Genomic DNA, 11,916 nt, shown 5'->3' on the forward strand with positions numbered 1-11,916 from the left:
GCTGACATGTGTTAGATAAGTCGTACAACAGGTGTATCCAATTAGCTGATTGCATACTGACAGAAAGTGAGAGCTAAAGCAGAATAAAATTAAGATAGATGTCAGAATCTAATCAGAGAATACCAGGTAAGTAGAGACAAATACAAGACAACAGAATAACAAAAAAAAAAAAAAAGAAATGCACTAACAAGGAAAAACATGTGGCGAGACAGAAACCTGTTAATTAGGGACTAAACTAATAAGGAAAAACACAGTAAAGTAAACAAAACTGTAATTAAAGACTACCGTTAAATAACAATGAGAAATTTTAAACCAACAAAAAAAAAGAAAATAAAAATCTTAAAAAAACACAAAACCGATGGATTTGAACTTTTTATGTAATGCTTTTAGCATATAAAAGTTATATTCCCTTTTTAGGCAAAAGTTAGAAGTTCCTGCTATTTCTATGCCTTTTCTTTAATTTTTCTGATGAGACAAAGCTAGCGTTCACTAAAGGAGGAGCTTTTAAAAGCCTGGTTATAAGGCTAAATTAACTCTGGCTTTCATTTATAGTTTAAATATTTCTGCATGGACTAGTGACCAGTCCAGACGTATCCTGATATACACACAGGCCCTGCCCCACTGATCCTAACAGGAAAGCAGTTATAGGTAGTTGGATATTTCCATTTTGTCATGAACAAGTCATTTTTAGTCCCTTGTAATTGACATAGAAGATATCTTTACATTTACTAGGAGAAGCTATGGTTTTATTTCAGGATAATTAGGTTGATTAGAGTTCATGCTTGGTCTGTTCACAGAAAGGGTAAATATTTAAATTGAGTCAAAATATTCATAAAGTAAATATTTTTAAGTGCAACCTCATGCAACCAGATTGTCTTTGCTAAAACTAAAGTTGGAAAAAGTTTGTCAATAATTTTATGATACATCACAAAAATCTGTGATTTTAACATGGCTGTCTGGGCTTCTTTTCTCCTCTATATATTTCTATCGCAATCCTAAGAGTGAGTTTCATCGCACAGTAGAGTGTTTACTGACATTTGAGCTGATAGCAAATAAAAATTCTCCATCTAATAGTCTATCCTGCCCTGGTTTTTTTTTTTTTTTACATGCAAGCATAGATGACACAGTGGAAACTGTATTGTTCTGAAGGTTTGACCACTACGCCCTGTATAGTCACATTAGTTTCTGTCACGCTATCCCCTGTGGCTACATTTACAACAGAGGCTTTAATTTTAGCATCTAATTTTAACATCTAATCAGTTAGATATATATTTATATATATAAAAATGTGTTAGAGTATATATTGTTCTGACTTCTAACTCTGGTACTATATGATACACCAGCAATTATTTGGTTAGAGGCACATGAGCCCTAAAATAAAAATTCAAGACCTTTTAATCAATAACCATAAGAATGTTTTTTTTCTTCAATATATTAGGTTGAACTTGAAGATAAATTTAAATTTCCTGTGGCAGCTGGGCTATCTTTTGTGTCTTTTTGTGCCTAGAATAATCCAACATCCATTATTATGTAACTCTGCAGAATACAGATATTTATAATCTCAGCATGCTGGAGTTATGACATCATCCTGCACTGCTAACCATGACAAGCGTTGGGGGAAGCATGCAAACCGTTCTGTCATGGTGGGTTACTGCTCTTAACAAACAGGAAGTATCATTGAGACGTATAATGTGACTGATAGGTGGCTTATCTGCTGTCATGTACACGGGGACAATGGGCTGTGAGAAGACTTGCACGGTGGAGAAACTCCTGAGACCTCACAGAGAAGTGGTGGAAAGCCAGAAACAAAGGTTACCCACAGCAAAGAGGAGCAGCCGGACGAGAATCACAGATAAGGTGGGAATAGACTGCTGTTTGGGAAGCTTTCAGAGGAAAGGCTTTGATTGAACTGGGTCTGTACACATCAGCTTCAGCAACAACTGATGCTTAAAACCATCATCAGGATTCTGTGACAGATGAAAACCTTCACCTATTTTTACCTAGTTAAGCTTTTTTTTTTATAGCACTACTGTTGAATATCTGCTAAACATGAATCATGCTGCGTGTTTAATGGGATATTTCCTTGTCGCTAAGATTACCCAACATGTTATTATGTAAGATGCATTTAAATAATTTCATTGTTAAACAGAGATCACAAATTGTTTTGCGTCTGGGTAGATGTTCTATGTGATTTAAATTTCTCGACATTTGGGAATCACTCGGAATAAAAAAGTAAAAAAAAATTAATAGCAAGATTGAAGTGTATAATAGGTGTTAGGATCCAATACTGGATCTAAAAAGAAAGCATGTGGGGGTGATTACAGGAAAACAGTCAAATGAAACAAACACACTACTGAAAAAAAACAATCACCAAGCATCATTAGAGTGAAAAATACATTAAATGTTTAACTGATGAAAGTTGTTTTTACTTTAATGCTGAACAGATGTACCACACTAATTTATCACAACTGTTGCTAAACCTCAGTCCTTAATGTTTGAGTATTGTTTCCCCCTCTGGGAAAATTGGTGACATCATTAAATTGAGCACACAGTCAAAGTGGTTGAAATGAACTGACACATGTTAACATTCATATATCTGTAATGCATAAATACAATTTTAGATCACATTTATGATGTGTTGATGATATGGGAGACATTTCTGGTTTCATGTTGGTAAACCTTTGCCACCAACTTTTGGCATAAACACACAGACAGAATCAGACAGCTGTTCTACAGCTGTTGTAGTACTGGTTTAGATTTGACAGTTGGGTTGGACACATGCATAGTGCTGTCTTTCCAAGTCTTCTATTTCTGGTGTTTTTCTGTTTATATCTTTGTTTCTGTCTCCTTGAACCCCAGCCAGCCTCGGCCGCTCACACCGAGCCTGGTTCTGCTGGATGTTTCTTCCCCTTAGAAGGGAGTTTTTCCTCTCCACTGTCGCTACAAGCATAATTAGTGTGAGGGATTGCTGAAGAATAAATGAGTCGATGCAATCAACTGGTTTTCCTTAGATAGAAAACTTTTAATCAGTTTGACTGTATGATCTGGTGAACTGTAAAGTGCCTTGAGATGGCATGTGTTGTATCGCTATATAAATAAAATGAATAGAATATTTTTTTTATTCACTCTAAAATGTTAATGATTATTAGGGCTGCTGCAGCTGCCTACTATTTTATTAATCAATTAATCTAACAAATATTTTTCAGGCTAATCAATCTAAAAGAAAGTACTTTAAGTAAGTTAACATTTTTATTAAATACAATTTTGAAAAAAAATAACTTATTGTGCATTTTAAATGAATTGTAAATCAGTAAAACATGTAAAAAAGATACATACATGTAATGACAGATATAAAATAAAGATTTTTAGTTTTGAATGAAAAACGTTTTATGTTTTGTTATTCATTTAGCCGTTGTTTTAGTCTGTGTTAAGTTACACTTGGTAATGGTTTGATTCAATACCAAATTAGTTGATGATTATTGTATTAATAGATTAATCTGATTAATTGTTTCTGCTCTATTGATGGTCAGTTTATTTCAGTGACTAGTTTTACAATTGTTCTGGTAGCTGCTGTCAGTATGATGATAATCAGGCTTATCGAGGAACTTTGGCCCTCTCCCTTTTTACAAAATTATTTCAGTGGTGCCATATAGAGGGGTTTTTAGGTTCATGGCCGCATTTTGATGGATTTATTGACAATTCCAGCTCTGCAGATCTTTACTCCTCCTGGTCTCCCTCTACTTTGTAAGGGACCTGCTCTGTTTCCATGGACCCCCTGACAGCTGGAGATCTGGCTAGAAGCCTGACCCCTGGCCGTCAGTGTCAGTGCTATTAACTGCTGTGGGATATAAACACATTTCAAGAATTTATGTGAAGCGGGAGAAAGTAGAAAATGCTTAAATTATTAAAGATAAAAACACAAAATACAGATAATACATGCATTAATATATATGCAAAAAAGTCTTTTTCTTTTTCATAAGTGAAATGATCCACTACATCACAGATCAGCCTGAACTTATCAGCCAAGGTGCAGCTGCTCCCTGTCTGTTCCCTGTCTGCACAGGGTTTAACCATTAGGGGATGTGAATAAATTCAGGAAGAAAAGTTTTGGCAAACAAAAATTGATTTTCAGTGTATATCTTCATGGATTAAATTAAATGAAGACCCTGCAAAATATGTGAAGTTTTAGGCTTTTAAATATATTTATGTACAATTGTGAAAGCTGAAAGACATTTTCAGGTTGCTGTTCGGATTGGCGTCCATGTACACATCCATCCGAATATTTTGGGTCAAATAATCTTCACTGTGCATATGTGCAAAATCAGCGTGGCGTTTCTCTCTTTACTAACCTTCATCCATTGGCTTCTGGTTCTTGGTGGAGGAGGTGGTACTAAATTTAATGTGCAGATAAATATGCCATCCTGCTGTCTACCCCTGTACAAAAGCAGCATTAGCATATGGTACCACTGAGACTTTAAAGGTATAGTAGAGGACAGAGCATGTGAGCGGAGTGGAAGAAATATGGTGCAGCACAGAGCGGTTTTAAATTCAAAGGCCGGAGGGAGGATTTTGCTCCAATCCAGGTCATTCCAATGCGCTCACAACATCAATTAAAAATGCTGGATTATGAAATTTGTAAAATAACAATTATTTGATATAAGTTTTTTAGATTAATAATTAAACGGGAAATGCAGGGCAACAGGAATGGAGCGAGGTGTTACATTCACAGCTCGGAAATAATTTAACAACCAGTTAAATAAGACAAAACACATGTATCGGCCACACCATTATATCAAACGCTGTGTCCCAGGGCCCTGGCATAATTACATAAAGGAAAAATGTCAGAAAATTGTCACGATTTGTTTGGAGGTTTTTGTGAGGACCCAAATGGAGAGGCTGACAGGCACTGGTGAGTTCTTTAAATATTTAATGGAAGATCAGGCAACAAAAACAGGAATCCAAAATATCCAACTTAAAAATGTTAAACAAAAACAGGTATCCAAAAATCCAACATAAAAATAAAACAAAAAAAACAGAACCATGGAGACATCAGGGGAAAACCATCACAAGGAATCAGGGTGAGACAAAGTAAGACGAGGAACCAGCACTGAGGTACTGAACAGGGAGTGTATTTATGGATGACTGAATAAAGGGCAGGACTAACGAGCTGATAAGGAGCAGGTGTGAGTTGGACTGACGAGGAAGCCAAGGGAAAAGAAAATACAAGGGGGCAATAGAGGACAAGCAATGAAAAACCTAAGAAGCTAAAATAAATCCAGAACACATCAATAAAGCTAGAAAAGAAAACATGGATAAACATGAAACCAACAGAACCAAGATCATAACAAAAATGCCTTCAATTGAGAATTGGAGTGAACGCGGAGCGATTTCGCTGCAATGTCAGGAAAATTAGGTTGAGCGCAGAGCGTCCTGGCACAACTTTGAGCGGCAGAGTGAACGAGCGAATATCCTCCTGAGAGGGGAGTGGAAATTGCACAGCGCTCCGTTCCGTTCACATGCTCTGGTGGAGGATGTTCTTTTTCTGAGTGGATCATCAAAATAAGTGGTCCTCCTAATTGTCTATCTTTATGGTGATATGTTTACGTACAGTAAGGCCGTCCTACGTGCTCGGGTGTATTCACAACAATATTACCTAAGTAAAAGTAAAAAGTGCAGAGACAATAGTTTGTTTAGGAAAACCAGCTGATTGCATCCAGTCATTGACTTCCAAGACATGCTCCTCCTGAATGTTACCACCATCCTCTGCATATAAACTGAGTTACATGCAGAGTGGCTCTTTTTACTGCAGCTATAATACCTCAGCATTAATGTAATAATTTCTTTAAATCCCTGTATTTTGAACCTTGAAACGATGAAATCTAGATAAGTGTCTGCCCTGTTACTGTGTTTATTGCAAACAAAGGTTATTTGTTACAGTCGTTCAAATAGTGTGAGAAGCTTACAGCTGTTCCATCGGCAGAGAAGAGTTTTTTCCACAAAGGAATCTGTGCCAAACCTTTGAGTGAACGTTTGCCAATTAATAGGAGGATAACTGTCTTATCCAAGTTTCCCACTGGGACAGCCAGTTTACTTTGCTTACCTGTGGGAAAATGTTTGATGGCACATTCTTGTCTAGATGATGAGTTGTTTGATTTGACACATTACAATAAAATTATCAAAACGAATTATAAGGAGAATATAGTTCTATTACTGCATGAAGAAACTACTACATAAAAAAAACCTGTATTCCAGATTATATTGAAGCTGGGCTTAAATATAATGTATTTTCAGTAACCCTTTAGATGCAAGCCCAGGTCTCAGCCCCACTCAGCTTTTAGCTAATGTGCAAAATCTTTCACTAAAGGGGATGTCAAGACAGTTTTTTTACACCTCCAGACGTGTCCAAGTCAGTTTGGCTGAGGCAGGCCGGAAGCTGCCGCTGTTCTGCCCTCTGACATCTGTTGACAGCTGTCTGCACAGGTTTAGGTCCCTTCTAACATTTGAAGGTAGCCAGGCATTCACAGAGCTACTATTTTAAGAACACATTAGAGTCACACAAGTCAAGGAGCAGCGCACTAAAACTAGTCACTACTGTCCGTCACAGAGGCACAATAAAGCATGATATGAACACTTACAGGGGTCATAGAATGTAAAACCCAGTTTACATTGTCATAGATGAATAACGACAGTTCAGTGGGTGAAATGGACGTACAGAGAAGTTCAAACCCCATCGACACCTCCTTTCTCTGCAAATCTCACAATACTAAACTTCACCATAAAACGGGCGAATCCAAACGAAGCACCGAGTTGATGTAAACTAGGTATGTTGCCTTATTTGGTTCTGGCCTGTACTTTTGTCATGCACCGCGGGGGCGGTTATGAAGCCTCGACTGCTGGGCCGCTGACTGGACTGGACCTCAGCAGAGAGCCATGAGCCGCCCGTCCTCAGCCGGAGGAGAGGGGCTAGGGCCCTGTAGGCAGGCGGGAGGGAAGCACGGAAACACCTGTGTCCAGGCTACCATCACTGGGTTGGGTTCGGTCACTCCTTTTTCTGCTGGCTCCTGCCCTCGTCTGCTGGGGTTCCCGGACCAGCCCCAGAGCTAACAGCTCGCTTCTGCTGCACTGTAGTCGACCAAAATCGCGGACGCTTCTGAAATTCCCCCTGGACATTTTTTTAGGTGTGAAAAGTAGGACATGTCCGGGAAAAAGAGGACGTCTGGTCACCCTACCATATCAACAATCACAATATTTCAGTGAGTGAGTGCTTGTTGCTATGATGAGTCTTTGCTCAACAGCTTTGCTCGTTGTAAACCAACCAATCAGCGCACAGCTCATCTAAATATTCATGATCATACCATAAAAGGAAGAAAACCTGTCGTTTCATTCAGGGGCTTTTAACCAGGCTTTCATTAGAAGAACAGCAAATATGCCATTTTCAGCCCAACCAAATGTTACACACCCTATTCAGAGGCCTTAAGGACCAGCACCAGATACCCTATAGAATCATTCTATGACCCCTTTAAAGAAATGGATGTATTTATCACAAGAAAATTAAAGAATTCAGTTTTTATTTAGGCAAAATAAAGGTTAAACAGTGAGACTAGGGCTCCAACTAATGACTGTTATGCAAATCGATTATCAAATGTGTTGATTATTTTTTTTGATTAATCGATTAACAATCAAATAGCCAAATATTCCTTAAAGAAGACTTTTTACGAAATTAAACCAGCTGAAACTCAAACTTTTCGACCTGAGGAGTTCTGGATAAAGCAGATTGACAGATTAATTTTCTATTTTAATCTTAAATGTAAAATGTTTTTATATTTTAGTTAGTGTTAGACAAACTTCCCTACCCACTTCCCCGCAGCTCCCAGCAAAATCCTCTCCAACTTTTAGCCACTGAAGTGACCCCCTCTTGCATATTTTTTTACTCTGACTCCACCGTTTCACTGAATTACAGGGTCTTACCAGGAGATGACGCTTCTCTTTAGATCTTAATCATGGCAGAAAGAATATTTTAGTACAAAGACTGATGTTTAAAAGGAAATGTAGAGGACAGTCCAAGGACTAAATATAACAAAAGTGCTTCTGTAAGAAATTCAGGAGAAACACTGAAAGTAAAAGAAAGATTTTCTTGGTACAACAACCTTAGAAGCAAGGATGCCGATACCGGCACTTATATTTTTTAGTTTATAAACCTAAATATAATTGTTAACTAGCCTTACTAACTTTTGAACTGTACTTTTTAACTTTTGAATTAGCTTTTTACATTTTTCTTTCTCAACTACAGTATGTAATATATCATTCAGGGGCTCATCTAACTGGCCAAATGCCAAAATAAGATGTACACTGCAAAAATCATCTAGTATTAAGTAAAAAAAATTCTTAAATGGAGTGTATTTACCCTTAATTTTAATAGATAAATAAGATGATTTGCCAATGGAATGAGTATTTTTACTCCTGAAACAAAATAATTAGATAAAATGTACTTGAAATAAGATATTTTGAATGTAAATTGTCTTTTTCCACTGGCAAAGTGTCTCAATTACCTCCTCAATTCAAGAAAAAATGCACTTAATTTAAGCAAAAATGACTCATTTAGATTTCCATTTTTTAGCAGTGTACAGTCATGTAGCAGTATCTTTGTTGAATGGCTGGATATAGATCTTGTGCTTCTAGACCTCACTGAGGGATGGGGGGGATTCCACTTCTAAAGGTTATTTAAGTGATCAAAAATGGTAACTTGGCCTATAAAGGGTTTAAACGATTATTAAATTAGTTGACGATTATTTCATCTATCCATCCATCTTCTATTATTTCAATAATCAATTAATCATTCAAAAAAAGTAAAAAAACAAACAAACAATCCACTGGACTTACTTTCCAAATTTGACAATGACCTGGATGACTGGGAATCTTCACCAGTAATCGATTAATCACGATTAATCTGATTTACAGTTTCAGCCCTAATTGGGACCCTGTTCAGGCAGACTTTATGTTGCCCAAAGCTGAAACCTAAAAAGTGTCATTTGATCATTTTCAGTGGTCAGCACCTTTCTGGTACCCATTTCTAGGTATAAAACGTTTGACCTAAATTGTGTATGTCATGTCTCCATGAGCTTTAAACAAATGCTGTTCCATATATGTACTCTACTGGGACTCCACAGACTGACCAGCTGGAGGGGAAGGAAAGGATGGTCACAAAGCAGCTGCTCTGGTTGTTAATTGTCCACAATCAGAGAAGGGTGTTTGTTTTGGGTCCTGCTCTTCCTCTTTGCTTATCTCTGAGAAAAACGCAGCACCGTTGTCATCCACAGGGGGCAGCCACTCTGTACACTATGTTCCACTTTCCTGTACATCTCAACAGGGTAAGAAAAAAAAAAACACACACACACATCAGGATGCCCCAAATAATCCCCTTTAATACCCTTCTGCACTACCCTGATCTGAGATTGGATGGTAATGATGTTGCTGCTGTTTGTGATAGCTGATTGGTCTGGACCACTGTGCAGTGAGTGAGGGTTTCACAAGCCCAGCCTCCAGGGACTCACGGTGGCATAATGACCCGTGACGAGGCAAGGCACTGTCCCAGTGTCAGCTTTAAAGACAAAAACAAAACAAGCAAAAATAAAGTAGCTGAGAGGCACTGCAACAAATCCAGGAGCATAGAATATAGGAGGATATCTGAGGACCTTATGTGACCTTGCAAGCTTAAATCCTGATGGCTTCTCAACAGCGTTTGATCAAGCAGAACATTGCAAATGTTCCAGGAAGCCTTTATCTACTGGATTGTATGTGAAGGCTGGAAATAAGAGTGAAAATGACCAGTTGTGATCTAAGAAAACCAAAGGCGTCCCGGAGAGGGAGTGCTGCCCAGTGATGCTGCGCAATGCACTGCCTCTGCACCCCTGCGTGCTCCAGTCTGTGTGACTAAGCGTGCGCGTGTGTGTGAGGGGAAAGTGATGGAGAGGGAGAAGGCAAGGGGGCGTGTTGATGTGTGTTCTCTGCTGCACAGCCTCGGTAGTGTGAGCTGAACGATGCTCGCTGGCTGTCTCTCTCCCCCTCTCTCTCCCTATGCTGCTTGGCTGTGCCTCTTTCTGCCGAGCACTGCTGAACCATTTTATGCAACATAGCTGCCGTAGCCATCGTCCTGGTTCTGCTGCTGGCTGCTTTCCTGTCCTCCCAATACATTAAGGAAACACATGACATTTCATCACCACTCTGTGCAAAGGTAATGTAACCTCTACTGTCTGCTGTCAGGCTGTGTGTGTGTTTTACTAAGCCTCGGATTGTTGTTCTGACTCTGCTGCATGTTCCTCCCCTTGCTGGTGTAGGGAGAAGGATGCTCATAACATTTCTTAGTGGCAAAGGTAATTGAAATGCACCCTGCTTCCCTGCCTACACTCATAGCCTACTTTGGTATGCATTTCCTGGGAAATGAATGAGCCTATTTTGAATTGTGCCGTGCAGGATTGCAGGTTTGACAGTCCAAAGATAAGCCAGAGGACACTGATTCTTTTTTGCAAGCAAAAAAAATACTTTTATTTTTCACATTGCCTCAAGTCTTTAACAAAGCATTTCAGAATATAGAATGAACATATAGTAGGTTCTGTTTTTTCAGCATCTTCATGAATCCTTCTTACCCTCATTTAAAATGTCAGAAAATGTTTTTTACACCGTGTACATGGTAAAGATATTTCAGTTTTTCTGTATTTGAAAATAACAGACTGAATCTGTACTTTAATATATTTTTTGTGCTAAAAATACAAGGTTATCAATCACTGACCAGACTATAAAATCAAAATGTGAAGTCAGCAGCTGCTGCTATGATGTTGGTGTGTAAAAGTGGCAGAACGAGGGGCTGCTGCTACCTTTCTGTTGTGATATTTAATAGCATGTGTTGTAGGGGGCATTAATATTAATAAACGTGTCTGTGTAGATGTGTGTTTTGCCAATTGCTTCAAAGCTCATTGCAGTGATACAAGGTCCCATAGATGGCAGGCGTGAGAATAAATGAAAGGAGTGGAAGCAAATGATCGGGGCTGAACTGTGCTTTGGCTCGTAGGGAAACATGTCATGTTGGCTTCTGTGTGTTTGCAGATGCAAACAGTCGTTTCTTTTTCCTTCTCCCAAGGTCAGTTATTTAAAAGGTGAACATAATTAGGAATCCTGGTCTTGCCTTACGCTTCTGATGTAGGAGTACTCCAACGCTTGGCTTCCATTCATACTGTAGCTCATCCTGCCCACCTTGACAAGCAGGCATTGCCATTCATCATTTCAGCCATTACCCTGAGGTGCAAGCAAGTGGCTTTTGTCTTCACTGTGCACAACAGACAAGCAGTCATCTTTCAAGCTCAAATTTCTTGTCTCTTTGCTGAGTTTTAGGTAGAGTTTTAAAGTTGGAGCTTGGTTTCTTCCTTCCTCCCTTTCTTCCTCAGTTCCCTCCATTCTTCCTTGGTTCCCCCCTTCCTTCCTTCATTTGTTCCTTCATTCTTTCCTTTATTCCTTCCTCTCTTCCTTGGTTCCGTCATTCTTTCCTTGGTTCCTTCATTGGTTCCTTCCTTTCTTGGTTCCTTCCTTGGTTCCTCCCTTCCTTGGTTCCTTCCTTCCTTGGTTTCTTCCTTACTCCCTTTCTTCCTTGGTTCCCTCCATTCTTCCTTGGTTCCCCCCTTCCTTCCTTCATTTGTTCCTTCATTCTTTCCTTTATTCCTTCCTCTCTTCCTTGGTTAAGTCATTCTTTCCTTGGTTCCTTCATTGGTTCCTTCCTTTCTTGGTTCCTTCCTTGGTTCCTCCCTTCCTTGGTTCCTTCCTTCCTTCCTTCATTGGTTCCTTCCTTCCTTCCTTCATTGGTTCCTTCCTTCCTTCCTTCATTGGTTCCTTCCTTCCTTCCTTCCTTCCTTCCTTCCTTCCTTCCTT

At 38.9% G+C, this 11,916-nt stretch overlaps 1 protein-coding gene across 2 annotated transcripts in view; it reads left to right on the forward strand.

Moving 5' to 3' along the window:
• Nucleotides 1-1,745: 1,745 nt before the first annotated feature.
• The window catches only part of LOC107081823 (RIMS-binding protein 2-like), a 139,687-nt gene continuing 129,516 nt past the window's right edge, over nucleotides 1,746-11,916 (forward strand). The window contains exon 1 of one of the 2 annotated variants that reach the window (XM_015370126.1): nucleotides 1,746-1,857. The gene's annotated coding sequence lies outside the window, so the exon portion shown is untranslated. Of the gene's footprint in view, nucleotides 1,858-10,212; nucleotides 10,232-11,916 lie in introns of those variants that run through there. The other variant, XM_015370133.1, reaches the window with a different exon arrangement.

Source organism: Cyprinodon variegatus, unplaced genomic scaffold (genome assembly GCF_000732505.1).
Source record: "Cyprinodon variegatus isolate N-32 unplaced genomic scaffold, C_variegatus-1.0 Scaffold41, whole genome shotgun sequence".
In the NCBI taxonomy this organism is placed as follows: domain Eukaryota; kingdom Metazoa; phylum Chordata; class Actinopteri; order Cyprinodontiformes; family Cyprinodontidae; genus Cyprinodon; species Cyprinodon variegatus.